Below are 18,863 nucleotides of genomic sequence, written 5' to 3'. Positions count from 1 at the left end.
GGATGCGTGAGCAGAGGTGAGGAGAGAGCAGACCTGATTCCTCCTTATCACACAACTGGCAGCGCAAGCTGCATCTCTGACCTTCATGACAAGTGTCTGCTCTAACATCAAAAAATATTGTGCTTCTGTCCATCCCATTTCACACCTCACGTATTAATAACTTGTTCTGATACCTTTTAATTTTCAAATTTCAAGTATTTTACAGAGCCCTACTTTTTTTACTATACTACCTGAAGCAGCAATTTTGCCTGACAGTGGTTACTCAACGTATCACTTATCAACATCTTATAGTATATGTTGCAGTGATAATGCACTCTTCAGTGTTTTCCTTTAAAAAACAAGAACAAGAAACAGAACAAAGGCATGTTTTAAAACTCTACTGTTCTTTCTTATTAATGAGAAACTGGGACTGTGGACTGTTCTTGGTACAGCATTCAAGGTGGCTTCAGGAATAACTATCATAACAACTATTAGCCACTTTTATCCAGATAATTTACCCAGGTTGACATTTCTCTGTGCAATCAGAGCATTATTTTACAAGGACACTCTTAAACCTATCAGAAATTCCTCAAGATTTATAGCACATTATCAGACATTGATTTCTTTTTCTCATCATTCTCTCTGCAACTGGATAAAAATGAGAATAATAATTTAAGACCATATTTTAATAGGATTAAAAGTTAATACTTATAGGCAAAAAAAAAAAAGAGTGTGCAAAAAATAGAGTAAGTTTATGCAAGGAAAATTCTGAGTCTGGAAGACATACAGTGCAAAAGAATTCCTTTCATTCTATGATCGTTCATAGAAATGCACCTTTAAAATAAAGAAATGTTCTGAAATCCTCTATTTACACTTCTGTCTGCTAGACAGCAATAAGACAGTCCCTGCTGGATGAGGATTACCAGATAATTAATAATCGCTCTGTACTACTTTTTTTTGCAGTCCAGCAATGTGAAACAAGTGCAAACACAGTGGATACAGTCACATTATCCAAACTAATTCTCCTCTTCTCTAAACAGCTCAGGTTGAGTCTGGCACAAGCTGAGGGCTGAGCTGACCTTTTGTCTCTCAAAGGGAGGCATTGTACTGCTCTTCAGAATACACAGCGAGATAAAGAAATAATTATCCCTTGCAATTCCTCTTATAAGCAGGTCTACATTATTCAGCATGTTGCTTCAGCAGTGCTCTATTTTTTAGAGCCATGGACAGTTATGTTTGATACACAGAGCATCAGGCATATAGCCATAAATCTGTACTGCAGGAGACAGCGAAGCGATTAGTTTAACACAGGCACAATGGGAAAAGGAAACCTGTCATCTGCTGACTGAAAACCTTAGGTCACACTCAGAAAAAAAAACAGTGTCTACGCACTGCTTGTTTCAAAGATTGCTGTGTGAGAATTGCCTTCCCAGTGTTACCATACTAAAGGATCTACCTCTGAGGTTTCTGCATATACATCCCTGTTGGTGCCCTCATTCCCAGAGGAGGGCAAGAGTAAATCCAAAAAGCCTAAAGCCCACTTCTCAAATAATCCACTTTTTCTAGAACATTTTTCTGATATTCTGCAAATATCAGAATTCAATAGCTATTTTGTTTTATTTTTTTTTTCTTTTTAATTGTTTTAAGTATCTATGAGGCCTTCCTTCAGAAGATGGGTTGTCAAACTGAAAAATTTGAATTTTTTATTTAATGCTGTTTGTGACATGTTTTGTTCATCATAGTTTAAGTTCATTAAAAATTAGAGGAAAATATTAAAATACATTAAAAGTGACACTTTACAAGCCCTATAATTACTTCAGTAACGGGTTATTTAGACCTACTCTTTGGTAGAAGGTTAAATTCATAAGACTGACAAATCTTTTGTCACAGATCAAGTTGTATGCTTTGTATTTTTAGATTTTAAGTAGTGAGAGATCCAGCTTGCAAGGTAAAATCTATGTCACTACTTCCTACAAACCTATGACTGTATCAGTGTAAGCATCTCACAGGTATTAATACATTCCTGCTATATGAATGAGCAACAGAAACGGAGTCTCTCAAGTCAACTGTAACCTCCCAGGAGTTTCCTTTGCTGCAAAAAGCAAGATTCTTCAGAGCTACACTTTCTTTCAGTAAGTGCTACAATTATAATTAAGATTAGTCTGATTCAGCATCATATTTTCTTAATTCTAGGATGTAGGAATAAATGAATAATAGCAAAAGACTAATTTTGTACTGGATACTCAAGTCTAGAAGATTTTTAAAAGAAAAATAAAAAAAGTGAAGAGCAGAATTCGGACAAAACCCAAATTCGTGTTAGTATCCCAACATTACAAAGAGGACTTAACAGAGCCTAGGTAGGGGTTTGCCTTCAATTGTTAACAGAAACATTTTTGAAAAAAAGTAGATGGAACATATTCCCACCCTTTGAGATTCTGTTTCACTAGGGAAACATCAAAATAACAATACTCTGATAATACAAGTGTGTATATGTAATATTCTGCAAGGTTACTGTGACCTTCAATTGTCATCTGCCATGAATTCGCCTTGCAAATTTGAATTATCACTCATTTCCCTCATCCCCTCCCTTCCTGAGCTACTTAGTTTTCTCTCTTTGTTTAATATGCTTGTTGGACCAGATCCTCCATTTTGCAAATTAATTATCCAGTTAAATGTAGGTTACTTTCATAGGAGCTATGACGTTATGCTAATTTTACAAATGATCAATGAGTAAATTATTTTTCTTGTATCAGAAAAGAGGACTTAAAGGCGTTCAAAAATTCTAAAACATTACAATAGGAGTCATCTCACCTCAAGTCAACAAGCTCATTTAATCAGTCACAAATGATCTATAGTATTTTACTGTACTTGTACATGTCTGCTATCATCAGTCTCTTAAGACATTTTTATCTACAGTGATAGCGGTGTTCATAAATAAATAATTTTTTTTTTTCCAAATCTGAAGGAAAACACAGACAAGGATTTGACATGCTAATGAATGATTTTATTGCACATATACACATACACACACACACACAAAATGAAAATTTATTTTTTAATTAATGTGTGTAAGAAATTTGCAAAAATTTTATTATAAATGTTTTGGTCGAAAGCTGTTTCAAAGTGAGTTTGGATGTCAGATTTTACCAACTTTTTAGTTGTGCAAAAGTCTAAATACATGTAGTATAAAGTTTTGGGAACTTTACCTTAGAACAATTAATCATTAAAATGGAAAGAAAGTAGTGTATCCATTGGCATACAGATAAATCACACATGATTTGTTTCTAATGTCTAGTCACCAAGAATAATAGAAAACACAGTTGGCAGGAACATTAGGAGATTATCTACTCCATTTGTTTCCTCAAGCCAAAATCAAGTGCACCTTGTCCATGCTTGACAGATATTTTCTAACATTCAGTCATGGTGCTTCCACAGTCTCCCATAGCAATATGGTCCTTAAAGACAGAAAGTCTTCCAAAGTATTTCAGCCTTAATCTGCCCTTCTTTTAAGTTATTTCTTCTCATACACATTCCAGGTATGGAAAGCAGTTTACCCCTTTCCTCTCTGCAGTAATCTTCTTATATATTCAAAAACTATTATCATGTTTAACATGATGCAAGCTCGTTCAGCACAGCTACATTTCAGTGCTCAGAAACTGCATGAGAAGTAAGCACAAGTCTATCCTCAGCTCCCAGAAACTGAGCTCTGAATGGCGACTGCTTGGTTTCAGAAAGCTGCATTACCACCTTGTCACAATGCATATGGAGCGCTCAGTTAAAACATAGCAATGTAATATTTATGTTTAGCTCCAGTGTGCTTCTGCAAATTTTATGACGCAGTGAAGGATATAGCATGAGTTTTGGAATGTATGTCAAACCTGGACAGATTTCCTACAGTCAAGTAACCCCAGTCTCTAGCGGAACATCTATACACAAATGAAATTACTCATAGGTAATTGACTTCTCTGTTGCTGCTCATGGGTGTTCATCAGTACTGGGGCCAGTATTATTGAATATATTAATCAATGATTTGGTTGAGGGAATAGAGTGCACTACCAGCAAGTTTGCTGATGACGCCAAGCTGGGAGGAGTGGCTGACATGCCAGAAGTCTGTGCTGCCATCCAGCGAGACCTGGACAGGTTGAAGAGCTGAGCGGGGAAAAATTTAATGAAATATAACAAGGGCAAGTGTAGAATCTTGCATCTGGGCAGGAACAACCCCAGGTTCCAGTAGAAATTGGGGAATGACCTATTAGAGAGCAGCGTAGGGGAAAGGGACCTGAGGGTCCTAGTGGACAGCAGGATGACCATGAGCCAGCACTGTGCCCTTGTGGCCAAGAAGGCAAATGGCATCCTGGGGTGGATTAGGAGTGTGGTTAGTACGTCCAAAGAGGTTCTCCTTCTCCTCTCCTCTGCTCTGGTGAGACCACACCTGGAATACTGTGTCCAGTTCTGGGCCCCTCAGTTCAAGAAGGACAGGGAACTGCTGGAGAGAGTCCAGTGCAGGGCAACAAAGATGATGAAGGGAGTGGAACATCTCCCTTATGAGGAAAAGCTGTGAGAGCTGAGTCTCTTTAGTTTGGAGGAAACTGAGGGGTGACCTCATTAATGTTTACAAATATATAAAGGGTGAGTGTCATGAGGATGGAGCCAGGGTCTTCTCAGTGACAACCAATGGTAAGACAAGGGGTAATGGGTTCAAACTGGAACACAAGAGGTTCCACTGAAATTTGAGAAGAAACTTTTTCTCAGTGAGGGTGACAGAACACTGGAACACGCCGCCCGGGAGGTTGTGGAGTCTTCCTCTCTAGAGACATTCAAAACCCGCCTGGACACATTCGTATGTAGCTTCATCTAAGTGTTCCTGCTCCAGCAGGGGGATTGGACTAGATGATCTTTTGAGGTCCCTTCTAATCCCTAACATCCTGTGATTCTGTGTGATCTTGTTTAAGTGAGGAAAGTAGGAGTTACGCCCTAGCTTTCAAGTGTACAATATTCTTCACATGAGAGAAACTTCTACTAACCATATTCCATTGATAAGCAGAAGTCAGAAAACATTTATTTAAAATTCATTGGCTTCTTTAGTATTTTTTGGTTATTATTTGGGGGGGGGGGGATGACAAAGGGGGAGTCGTGCTTTTTTTTTTTTTTTTTTTGCTGTTTGTTTTGGTTTTACTTTACTAAGATTCCCTTTATCCTTTATGGTATTATCTATTCACATCAGTGTTCTGTCAAATGGCATGTGTTGGAATACAAAAGCATAAATTGAATAACAATTTGGATCTATATGTAGGACTGGACCATCTTCTTCAGCAGCACTGAGGTCTAAAATACTATCCATAAGAGAAACATTGAAACATCTGGGAACTTTGGTGTGAACAAATTATTATATTTGTAGTCTATATCGACAAGTCATTCTTGTTTTGCCTGGAATTTCTCTTTACATTTTTAGAAGCAAAAGAGTATCAAACTATCCTTCCCTTCACCTTTTTTTTTTTAATCTGTCTTTAAAAAAAAAAAAATACATATAATTTATTCAATGTAATAATCTATCTTAGCTCCTCACGCTCCTCGGACAAATCTTTATGACTTTGGCGCTAGCATAGGTTCTAGTCTCCATTTCCTTTGAGTGGAAATTGATAAATGATCACCGAAACACACAAGCAACAAATAATTTGTAAGAAATCAAAAATAGCACAACCTAATGCTGGATGTTCACCAGTTCAGTTCAAAGCAATAATGTATTCTTGCCTAAATGTTGTGTTCTGTAGGACTCTTAATCAGCTGAATTCTCAAGGACACTGAAATAACCCAAGGGAATATCTTAAAGTAAATGTGACAGAGCTTTCCTGGATTTAGAGAGCCAAAATTATTTTAAAGAAACGCAGTATATAGTCTCCTGAGGAAGGTCATGAAGCTGAATACTTTTTGCAAGACAGAGACAAGAAGTAGAAAACTGGACTGGAGCGGGACTCTTCTTTCTTCTTTTATTGGCATTGTCATTACTTTTCAGAAAACTGTTTTCATAGTGTTTGGGCAAAATTCTATGTCAATCTTGAGCTATTTCTCAGCTGGCAGGAGATTAAACCAATTTCTATTACCAAGAAGATAACTAAGTTCTTAACAAACTGTTACAGAACATTTTTCCATATGAAGTAGAACAATTATTTATTATTAGCCAGGTAAAATCTGCCACTTTGCACTTTTCAAGTTTTGCATTATTAGGCAGTATAAACAGACTGTCACTCAGTCTCAGGTTAGCTTAAATTTAAACTGATATATATTATTCTAGGTGATCTAGTTTTGCTATAAATCTTCACATGTGTTTTGGAACGTATGTTCTATGAGTGATGGTTATAAATGAGAAGAGGGTGACTTAACTGGATGTTATCCAGTCTGTGGGTGGTATTCAGTCAGCATGATTTTTCATAGAGAACTCAACTCGAGCTTCGTTTTTCGTTTAGAAGGGTATTCACAAAGAAAAATGCTGCAACATTAACATCTGCAAATATACATTTTAAGAGGTGTTCCTAATTCATAGATGATTTTAGAAGAGGTTCAGAATCGTAAGTGGCAAGAATTCTTTGTTTGATTTTCACTATAGCCAAGCTCTCCTTTTGAGCGTGTTTCAAGTCAACTAAATGACAGGAAACTGGCATTACTTCCCAACACAATCTCAGTGCATTTTCAATAAAAAGAGATATTTCAAAACAAATCAAATATTTTGCTTTTTTCTGTCAGGAAATGTATTTCAGAGGCCTACCTGTGTTACTGATGGCTCTTGAAATTATTCAGGTTTTTGATACTGCCACTGAGTATTAAGGTTTGGATTGCAAAGTTAAGGTTTTTATTGCAAGTTGAATTTATTTCTTAGTAGGAACATGGCTTAAAGGGAATATAAAATCTGGACATTTTCTTACTAGGGAATCTAGTAAGACTCCTTTCTGCATATAAAAGTGTCATTTTTTGCAGAGGTTTTGTCCCAGATATCTTGTTCTCAGTAATTTCTTTTTCCATTGAGTAGGTTGTAATGGAATGTTGCATTCTCAGCTTCCGGTTAGCTGTCATATATAGCACTTTTTACGATCAGTGATGATATTGCACAGACTAAAAAATGTAACACTAAGCTTATGAATTGTTCCCATTTTGCACTAAATATTGAAAGCTAGCCGAAACATTTCCTAATTTAGAATTGGTTTTCGTTTGAGTCCATAATTTTACAGTCTCTGAAGAATAACTTCTGTTTTGAAGTCTTTCAGATTTATGTGCAGAAGTTACTTTTTCTAAGCAAGAAGGGTGGTCCAGTCTTATTTTATGGAAATCTAAACAACTTCAAACTTGAAGAGCTTAAAGAGAATTGAGATTTTGTGGGTTTTCTAGTTTTAAGAGTAGTAATACATAAACACTTCAGTTCCTGCAAAGGAGATGATTCTTACGAGCATGGTTGCCTCAGATTTGCCTACACTTTTCACTTTCACACATCAATCCTTACAGTTCTAGCAGCTCACTGAAAGAGTGCAGGGATAAAGAGATTACACAACATGGAGTCTGGAAAGAAAGAAATCAAACAGATTACAGGACAGGAAAGAATGGAAGGGAATGAGCATATGAAGAGTAGAAATTAATTAAGTAGGGAAAGAGAGTAAGCATCAACATGCTGATGAGATTCTCTAAATTATAATCAGGAGTATTCTGTGTTGAAAGAAAAGGATTGCATCATTTGTTAGCACTTTAATAATTAAGATATACACAGAAACTGCTAATTTGCAGAAGGCTATACGTCTCAGAATCTGGGGTCTGGGGTGGTTTTGGCCAACAAGCCTGATCACTGTGGTGGTGTAATAGTTAATCTCTACTTGGTTAGTTTTTGCCTTGACAGAAACCACAAGTGATACTTATCACTAATACAAAAATGTTTGCTCCTTCATGCTTCTATTCACACTTATGCCTCACCTGTTTCAGGACAGAACATATTTCCAGTACTTTTTTTTTTTTTTCATATAATTCTTAGCATGTTTGGAATTCAATCTCACTTAAGCATTCCCTGAACCTCTGTCATTTAAACAATAACCCAAAAAAGGCTGAAAGAGTTTAAAAGCTTCATCTGACCTGCCAAGCCAAGCCAATCTTTATCTCAGAAAGTATAAATCAGACAAAGACCAATGCATTGCCATTTATTACAGTATCGTTTTTAGTATAGTTAATTGTAGGGATGATACAGTTATAATTTCTACTCAATATAACTTAAGGGAAAAAAGTGGCATGAGAAACTTTCAAATATCAAAGTTTTCCTTAAGAGTCTCAAAAATACTATAAATATACATTTAGAAAACAAATCAAGGATAGATTGATTCTATCACCTTTACTAACCGTCATGTTTTGCAGTCTGTGTTCACAATCCTTTCAGATGCATCTAGCTTTTTACACAGTACCTGTAAAGTGTTAGAAAAAAAAAAATCACATTCTATAATTATAAGAAAAGTCATCAAAACAATATATGAAATTGACTCTCTCTTCTAATACCATGGTGTAATTTATAGATACCACATGTTGCAAGAGTTGACTGTTTACCTAAGTACTCATCACAGATTCTGGCAATTATAGAGAATATTAACCTTTGTCTTCTTTAAATTGCTCAAACAGATACTTTGATCTGCACATTTCCATCCCCAGGAGAACTAGACCATTTTTGGAATCTGTCATTCATTATCAAACCATCTTTGCAGATCAACATTTAACTACTGCTAAAAAACAATGTCTCTAATACTAATAATGGGTCTGTAACCCAGATACTATATTATGTATTTTCTTATAGGTCTACTTATAATAATTCTTCTCTTATGGATTTTCTGTATTATTAATTTATACCAGACATTCATTATTTCAGTTTGATAGTATCTGTCTATTCAATATACCACTTTTTTCTCATTGTAAAATACCGTGCTTTATGTTCATTGTTTGTGAGCAAATTAATAGAATAGTAATCACACTTTCTCTGTGTATCCCTCAAGCAGTAGAGACAGGTTTGCAGAACTTGTAGGTTTCGCTTACTTTAGAGAAAGAACAGAATATACATGGCAGTAGTTATCTTTTAACTAACTCATCATTAACTTGTGCAATTTTTATTTAATAAGATCCTTAAAATGAGTAAAGGCTTAGAGTTCTGACTTCAAAATCCATAATTTAATATTCATGGAAACGTGGGGGGGGATTTCAAGCTTTGAAAACTTCTGGTTTCAAATGTTTAAATTTATCTGAGTAGAAAGACCTTTAACGGACTATATGAAGAAGAAAGTATAGAGTTTATTCATGTTATCACATTTGGAATATGTAAGGGAGAAAATGTAAAAATATAGTGAAGATAACAAGTTGGGCTGAGATTAAGAAAAAATAAAATAAAATAAAATAAAATAAAATAAAATAAAATAAAATAAAATAAAATAAAATAAAATAAAATAAAATAAAATAAAATAAAATAAAATAAAATAAAATAGTGACTATTATGAGACTTGCAGTTGTAAATGAGAAACTAAATTATAGGCACAACAATAACAAAACATATTCATAAGTGAACTCCTAAAGAGAGATAAGATGTTAAGACAGAGGAACCCATGGTTGTTTCAAAATGATGGCCCAATTGTGATTATTTTTTTAATCAAATGTAACTACAACACATGAAAAGGTGTTAAGGAGTCAATAAGTAAATAGATGGACTAAAGGATGGAGGATATCCAGCTGGAAACAAAATTTAACACCAAAACAGATGATTTAACACATTACCAAAGTTCTTTCAGTATACTGTTTAGTTTTTTGGTTTTTGGGGTTTTTTTAAGAATCATGTTAAACAGATAAATGAGATTAAGCAGACATACTTTAACTATGTGCACTTAGCCCAGTGTATTGCGGAGAATGAAAAAGACCACACAGTTTACAGTTATATGGACCTGACACTTTGCCAAGAAATCGAGTCTTAAAACAAAACAGAAAATGGAAAACATAAATCCTGTCTCTATCCAGCTATCCTGGAGTACTTAAGAAGCTCTGCAAACTGAAGAAGATTTTCCTATTGGTATACGAGGCGCTGGTATGCTTTCAATCCACTTTGATAAATGTGTTTATCAGTGATGTTTTTCTCCTCTAGTAGGACCGCGTTACTTGTGGCATTTTCTCCCTCATTACTGGAATATTCTCTAGTATTTCATGAATACTGAAGCAAAATTCTCCATATGGAATAGGGGAATCATTCCACACTTGTGTTTGTTAGAACTGGAAATGCCATTTCAAGTACGTGCTATAACATTTACAGTGCAATCAAGATTTATTAAAACTACTCCACAGAGCACCATTGTAAAGAATTTATGAACTGTAAAACTGCTATAAAGGTCACTTGAGATGCAAAAGTTTAATTTGGAGTATCATGTTATGGTGTAGCACTGCTAAACTTAATGCTTGTTTAAACAAATGGCTTGAGGATATTTGTCTCAGAATGTGGGGTTTATTAACTTCAGTAAAACAAGTTTATTTTTTTTTTCTGCTTAGCTTTGATTTTTAAAGGCTTCTTCACCTTTTTATGTCCACTAATATATTACTTCGCTTCTATGAACATGAGCATAAAGAAGTAGGAAGAAAAAAAAAATTAAAAGAAAATTGTAGGATTTGATAGCACTGTGCATAGTTTTATCATTTATCATTATTTTGATGTTTAATATTTCATTTCTTTAATTACCAGCTGCAAAGATTTAGAAAACATTTAACTGTCATCTGGGGAAGAAAAAAAAAAAAAAATCACAAATACTTGGTAAGGTCCCAAAAAATTGAAGTTAAAAGCGAAACCATTATTTGTGGATAATAATTAAGAAATACATCTGAATTCCACTGGATGAAAGGCAAATTCAGTTGCTGAAAGTTAACAGTATTTACACAAGTTTCAAAGACAAAATTTCTCTCTCTTCCGTGAACTTCTGTACTATTTCTATAACCCAAGACTGAATCAGTCATCACATCAAATGGGACAAACATTGTGAACATTTAAGCCCATAGTCAATGGTAGATCAGAATTCAGACCTAACTTCTTCATTTTTCCAAATCTCGAACACTTGAAGTCCCTTCCTTGTATAGTTAAAGGCAGGCAGAGAATGCCTTTAAACTACCAGGAATGTGCACATGCCAAAAAACTGCAGATCCATGAATGTGAAATATTTATTATTTGCCAGCAATAATTGTTTCCGGTTAAAATTGTCAAGGTGATTAACTGCTTTCTCTTAGTATTTAATTGAGGATTTAGGATAACTTCCTAACAGAAGGATAACACAGGGAAGCTGTGATTGCTAAGCCTACAAATCCTAACAAATAGCTAGAACTGGTTCCTCTATGAGGAGAGTTATGAAAATAAGCTATTTCATGTAGCTTCATAAAAAGGCATAAGATTATTTGCATGTCAATAGCATCAGAAAATGTATTTAAATATCGTTGAGACAGATTGTGTTACAGCATATGGGTGTACAACATAGAGGCCAATGTATGTTAAGATAGCAATCATAAGAAAAATAACAACAAGCAACAATAACATAAAAGATTTGAGCCTTTTAGAAAATTGAAGAAAATTTGACATTTTGAGCTCATTTTTTTCCAGGGAATTTCCACAGGTTGGCCTTTATCCATCAAATGAATGAAGATTTAATTTCTAGTTTTCTTCAAGATGAAAATATTTTTGTTATGCTATGTATCAGACATATGAAAAAAAAAATTATCTCCAGACTAAAGAGTGTTAGGAGCAGACATTTAAAACAAATAATAACAAAATTTTCTAACATTTTCTGATCTAAAAGAAAAAGTGTAAAGATTCATTATCCATTTCTTGGGATACATGCCTTATTAAGTAGATCATTTACCAGGAGGTTCTGCTATAGCTTATACAAGATTAGATGTTTGGAATGGTGGAAAGGCAGCTGCTTCACAGTAATGAGCTTGCTTTTTTGAACTGAAAGCTAGGAGAGAACTTCTCTGAGATGCTCAAAAAAATTAAGACTGAATCAGACAAGACATTCTAGAAGCAAGACTTGGAGATGTATACCCAGTACATCTGGGGAAATAATAGTTCTCAACCCAAACAAATATTTATAAAATGTTTCATGAACCAAGTAAAAAAACTTTGGTCAAAGAAATAAGAAACTGGTGGTGGTATTTTGGGGGTTTGTTTGGTGTTGTTTTGTTGTTGTGGTTGGTTTGTTGGTTGGGGGGTTTTGTTTGGTTTTTGTTTGTTTTTGTTTTGTTGGTGGTGGTTTGGGTTTTTTTTTTGTTTTTAACTCTAGGTTGTGGAATTGTTGTGATGGATGGAGAGGAAGAAGACAACATAGGCTTCTAAACATGGGGGGGAAAAATGATGTGAAAAAAAGGGATACTGTCCATGATAGCCACATAGTGGCTGCTAGGATGGACCTGTGTCTGTGGTCAGTTTTGCTTATCACTGGTTAGTTACAGGAAATCTAGTAATATAAAATAAACACAAGGAAGACAAATACCACAACATTTAATTCAGAAAAAGGAAGGGTTTAAAACTTATCAAAATATAGTTAATTTTTTAAATTTAAAAAAAAAAAAAAAAAACACCACAACCAAAAAAAAACCAGCAGCTTGCGTTATCTACCACTGATTCTCTATCAATGCGAAGCCCTAAAGCTAGACGTGCTTCCCCTCAGCTCACTTTCAGTACAGTGAAGTGCCTGTGGTCTTCGATGTATTTCTTCTAGCAATAAACTAACAAACCAACTCCAGAAGCTGTCAGGGAGGAATGTTCCTGTTTGTTCATTTTCAGCATGAGACAACATTCACCCTGCAGACTTAGCAATCTGCCTAGGTCAGGTCTTCTGGTTTTGACAAGGACCATATTCAAAATAAGTGTATTTACTATAAAAAGAGGGGTTGGTTTGTTTGAATTGTTTATCTTGACATAGCAAGTACAAATAAATAAGCATGTACTGCCATGAAATAAACAGAGGCATAGGAAAAAGTAATTTCCTGAGGTCTCTGAGCAGATAATTTTAAATATGTTCTGCCAAGCCTTTGATAACACTTTCATTTAAATTCCAAGTTACCCAAGGAAGCTATTTAGGCTTTTGAATAGTATTTTATATTTCAAGGGGAAAAACAAGTTTGTGTTTACTTATGAACTACATACTAAACTCTGCACAATGGGATATTTTTTATTACTAAAAGACCTCAAGTATATATTTCTCTATGTATCTTAAGTTCTGCTGAAAAACATTGTTTTTCCCATCAGCACACTGAGAAACATGCCTTCACAACACACATATGAATTTTGTGCTTTTTTACTGTGATATTTGTTCTACACGACTAGCCATAAGTAGCTGCCAGACTCACCACAAAAGCAATCCAAAAGTAAATATTAACGTTTCAGCCATTAACCTGAGGAAAATATGCACTTTTGCAAATTAGGAACCAGTAATTAAGATAAGGCATCAATACAAGTCATGCAATAAACATTTTTAATAGCATTGTGCATGTAGCATAGCATTGGGTTTTATCACATAGTTTTGTAGAACCGTGCAGAGGTCATATATTAAGTAGTTTACAGTGAGGCTGTGACGTAGGTTAAGCACAGGCCCACGAAGTGTTTCAAAGTGAAAATGGGCAAGACCAAATTAAGTGGATGGTTCAGGGGAAATTTTATGGATAGAATCCATGGAGATATGATTCTTTATGTAGGAGTCCCTTTTCTACAAGACATACCAAGATCTTGTGTTATGGAAAGGAAAGACTTAGGACTTAATAGTGCCCATTGATAGGATTAGAATGAGTTTGACTGTAGATGCAGAAATTCACAGGATGCTAAGACAGTAACTGAGTAGGACAATAAAGAAGCACAAACTAAAGAAGTAGGACAGCATTAATTCACAAATATGGGTTGCCAGTAGGAGGGTGTGATCAACTGAGGGCAGCAGATTGAGAAGGATGAGAATGCAAAAGAGGGTCTGTAGAGCTTTGAGGAAACTGAGATTGTTAATGCCAGTGTTTGTAGGTGCTGTAGGAAGCCAGCGCAGAGGCTGAAGGGGAATCAGTGGTGAAGAAGCTGCTGCTACAGAAGCAATTACATTCAAAATGTTGATGATAGAAAGAAAGGAGGATGCTGGATGTAAGACATATGTGATACATAATTAGCAACAAAAGAAGAGGAACTAGAGTAATAAATACCTTACAGACACAGAAAGAGCCATTTGCACGTTAAATTTTGCATCAGCATCCTCAAATCAAATACTGATGAGAGATTTTCCCAGGAAAACACGTAATCAGCCTCAAGTTGGTCATTGAGGAAATATGTTACTTTTCCCATGTGTCTTTGGCTAACTATATATATTTTTTTTTTGCCACATGATATTGTTTGTTCCTTACATTTCCCCATAGGAGTGCTGTACATGTTGTTTATAGGCATATGTGTCACAATCTTCAGTTATATGTATTCCATAATATTTGAAGTATATTCTCATATTTTACATCCTCTGTGGCCATAAATACTTAGTTGTTGGAAAGAAAAGGGGCTAAGAACAGAAAGCAAAACAGGCTACTCTGCCCCACTAGTATCCACGTGGATTAATGTAATTCTCCTGTATTATATACTGCTGTATTACACAAAGGTAAGGTTTTAGACAGTTTAATGCCAGCTGTCATTTAAGATAAAAATCATTTCTTTTTGATGTATGACCCATGTAACTGCCAGAACTAATTTAATTAACTTGCTTGTGAATTAGGATCCATGAGAAAGTGTGCTCCCTTACATAATGATCTTCTGCAACATCATTACACATATTGAGTGTAACATCTTTTCTTCTAAATGCTTTTCTCTTTCAGTGGGTGCATACAGTTATTATTCAAAACCAATGAATGTAAAGAAATATTCTCAGACAAATGCAAAAAGGAGGAGAAAAATATTTACTTTTGCAAAACTTCTGTTCAATGACACATACTTTTAAAATTTGGCTTTGAAAAAGTAATTGAAAAACATAAGAACTAAAGCAGAATAGAATTTTAATCGTACATACATACATATGCTTCTTCAGACCTCACACTCTGAAGACAGAAGCATTGTTATTTGCAAAGCACAGTAAGTCTCTTCATGGAAAATGCCTGGAAGGTAAATTAATATCCATGTCAAAATTACAGGTTGGCAGGGCATCTGGCTGTACTAAAGCATCTCAATAAGCACCTTAACTGCTGGGTTTTTAATCAGTTTTTTTCTTCAATATAAGAAAAAAAATTAAGTTGATTTCTGTCTATGTGTGACTCTGCATGTGCCTCAGTACACTGGCAGTATGAGTAAAGAATTGAAGATGTGTCTTTCAGAGTATGCTTCATTTTGTATCTTTCATAGATGTTTGTATATACTTCAATTTCCAATAATTATTGGCAAATCATGCTGTACTAAGAGTAGATATCTTTATTTGCAGTGTGGTTTGGTTCTTTTATCCATTAAGGCCTGACATACGCTAATAAAGTAAGAAGGGTTAGCAAAGCAACACCCTTATCTCCATGTGAGAATACAGTTTTAAAATTCTGTTTTCTTGAAATAGCATTTGTTTGCTGAAACTGCTGGCTGAGCACTCAGTCCACCACAGATTTCTTACTAAAATCCATAATTAGCTGATTGTTTTCTATTCTTGACATCCACTGTTTTAAAAAAAAAAAAAAAAGTTTCTTCTTTCATAGTCCATGTATCCCCCTTTTCTACCTCCTCATTTTCCTTTCTTCTTATTTGTGACAAAAAAAGGGAACTTGAGAAATAAATGACTGTCTGAGGAAAGAAACCAAGCAACTCAAATATTTTTCCTTTACCTTTGTTATACTTTAAGGTTTTTTTACTGTTTCAGAATATCTGATAATAGTAAAAAATACTATATAAGGTGCTGGTCTCGCTAACTGTTCCAGAGCATGAACATCACTCCCTCCTTGGCCTTCCTTAGTTTACTCAATAATTCAACATGGATATTGCAAGATTTTTTCCCATGAGTTAGGCTCATAAAAAAAGAGACAAAGTGAACAGTTTTCACCCAAATATCTAAACACGCATTTGCCTTCTTGTTTTTGAAATTAGTTGGAAAAAAATAATTATGTCAAATCAAGAACTCAGCTATATATAAGTAAATTACCTGTGTAAGGAATACAAAAAAACTAGCACAAAGTCAGTAGATTTGCTCAGAAACTCTGAGGAAAAAAATTGCTCAAAGGAACTTAGAAAGAAAAGGGATCCTGACCCAAGGAACAGAATCCCACAGACCTCTTTTTTTTTTTCTTTTTTTTTTTCCTCTAATGGGAATCAAGTTTGTTCTTGAGCTGATCACTATAGATCTTAGGCATGCTCTGATCACTTACTTGAGCCATGCTCAAAGAAAGAGACAATGGGGAGGGGTCTATTATTTTTCATCAAGATATGCAATAGTTGTAGACTGAGATTATATTGCAACTATTTGATATACTGTAAAGTAAATAAAGGAAATTAATGTTTTAAAAAATATTCAGCATAAGCAGAACCGGGTGGTAATTTTTCCTTTTTGGTTGGTTTGATTTGTTTTTTTTTTTTTTCCTAGTGAGAGTTTTTCCAAACTGAACATTTCATAGTCTTTTTCTTGTACCTGGAAAGACCCCAATGGTTTTGTCTTAATAATAATAAATTCGAACCACCACAAATGTTAGTGCATGTTTCAGAGCTAGGCCATGGATGCCATGAAAATGGAAAGCAAAACTCCTAAAATTTGTTCAGAAGTGTTGAAATGAGTAACAGAAGGGAAGAAAAATGTAGAAAGACAGAGAATGTCAGTGCAGATATCTCCCATTTTCCTCTGAAACTGCATTGACTTGGACCATAGAGTTGGAGGCAGAAATATCTCAAGTACTGTGCAATGAAGAAGAGTGTTTATTTTATTTATTTATGCATTCTCCCCTTCAATTTCACATTCTAGGATTTGTTTAGCTGAAGACCATAAAATCTACTGTTTTCTTACAAGCACAGGAGCAAAAAGACTTATTTGCTGAAAAGCCTCTTCTAGCAAATACAGGCACAGAGCTGCTCTGAAATGTACAGATCTTAAGTATTAATACTGAAGGATCCAGAATACCATATAATTTTGCCATATAGCTGAGAGTCAGATATTGCAGTTCTTAGAGAAATAAGACTCCCATTGACATACATACAGTTTTGCTTGAGGTCATAACTCAGGATCAGACTCTAAATCACAGTGCAGCTGTCAGACTAAGACAGAAATGCTTTCTACAGACCACATTTGTTCACTATATTTCAAAACCAGTGGATCTCCCCCACCTGTTATTTAGCATTTTTTTAGAATAAATGCAAACATAACCAATTGAGTCATCTGTGTCCTTCCATCTCTAGAATTAAGTAACACGGAATATGAATGTGACATAATATTCAATGAGTTTCCTTAATCACTTTATTTTCTTTTGTAGACAGTTTTTGCCTTTCTAGCTAAAATAGTGCAAGAAGCTTGTTATTTCTAAATTAATCTCCTGATTATGTTTTTAAGTATCTTAACAGAGTATAAATTATAAAAAACCCCAAATTGTATTTCTGCTTTTTTTTTCTCATACTGTGTACCATTGTCTTGCAAGTATAATCAAAGAAGAAAATGAAAGTGTAACTAAATTAGTTAATAAAAACCAAAGCATTAGGAAAAACATGAAAAATAAAAAGAGATGACATTGAACAACATTCATGACGACATGTTTATGAATACAGCATGAGCATTTACAGAGCAGTATACTAGGTTCTTACAATGGCATACTGGGACACAAATAATTTGCAGTTACAGTATAAGCTAGATAGAGAAACTTGTAAGCAAAGGCTTCAAGAGAAGAAATGTCTATCAGAGAAGTGAAAAGAGAGCACGCTAGCAGAGTGTGAATAGAGCCAAAACATCAGTTCTGAGCTGGACAGAGCTAGGAGGGAAGACTGAGAAGAGCTCAACTCTGTCACACACACAGTGAAAGGACAGGAGGCACTAAGTGTTGGTGAAAGATGCTGAACAGGAACCAAAAAATTCAGGCCATTTTGGAAAACCAAGCCAACATATACTGCAGTCCTGAAGCTAAAGTTAATCACTTATGAGAAGTCTCTTTGCATGCACAAATATTGAATATCTTGATGCTTGTAAACATCTGATACTATGGAGGGAATTAAGCATATTAGCAAAACTCTTAAAATTGGGGCTTTACCTGTGGAGAAAGAGTAATTCACTATGAGAATCAGGGATCATCTGTAAAATAACTCTCAGCCAGTACCTGTACCTTTGTTTAGAAAAGAAAATGGAATAGGAAGATAATATATTTTAAAAAAGAGGAGTAAAGGGAACGATTGTCCATACACAATGAAGTAGACACACTGCAGTACTTACACTGTTTTCTGTGATATACAAATTAATTAGAAATATTTGCAACTCTTTTCGAATGCTTGTGCCAATTAATTAATCAGAATAATTCACAAGATTTTAATTACATAGGCTTAAATGTCAAGTTTTTAAATAGGGAAATTATATGTTTTCATGAATAAATAATTTTGTTAATTTTGTATGTGTGAATGGGACAATTAGGATTTTTTAAGATAACTCAGTTTAAAATTAAAAGCTATATGAAAGTCTCCTTAGACATCCTTAATAGCCTGACCTAGTTATGAGTAATTGCTATTGACATAGGATTTACACATGTCCTTACATTGTGTCATTTTCTCAAATGCAAACAAGACACCTGCTGAGTATTAGCTTCAGGAATCATGTCAAATATAAATCAGCAAGTAATTATCCCTACCATGCATGTGGAACTTAATTCCTCTTTAACACGGTTTTCTAGGCATTTTTTATACA

At 34.7% G+C, this 18,863-nt stretch overlaps 1 long non-coding RNA gene across 1 annotated transcript in view; it reads right to left on the bottom strand.

Annotated features, from left to right (window-relative positions):
- LOC139827912 (uncharacterized) overlaps positions 1–15,122 on the bottom strand; it is a 31,198-nt gene extending 16,076 nt beyond the window's left edge. The window contains exons 1-2 of the long non-coding RNA XR_011739044.1: positions 15,036–15,122; positions 8,350–8,411 (exon numbers count right to left, since the gene is read on the bottom strand). This is a non-coding gene — a long non-coding RNA (uncharacterized lncRNA). The remainder of the gene's footprint in view (positions 1–8,349; positions 8,412–15,035) is intronic.
- Positions 15,123–18,863: the final 3,741 nt, after the last annotated feature.

The sequence above is a fragment of the Patagioenas fasciata genome, chromosome 4 (assembly GCF_037038585.1).
Source record: "Patagioenas fasciata isolate bPatFas1 chromosome 4, bPatFas1.hap1, whole genome shotgun sequence".
NCBI lineage: Eukaryota > Metazoa > Chordata > Aves > Columbiformes > Columbidae > Patagioenas > Patagioenas fasciata.
The sequence above is the reverse complement of the archived record's forward strand: the minus strand, read 5'-3'. Positions and strand labels throughout refer to the sequence as shown.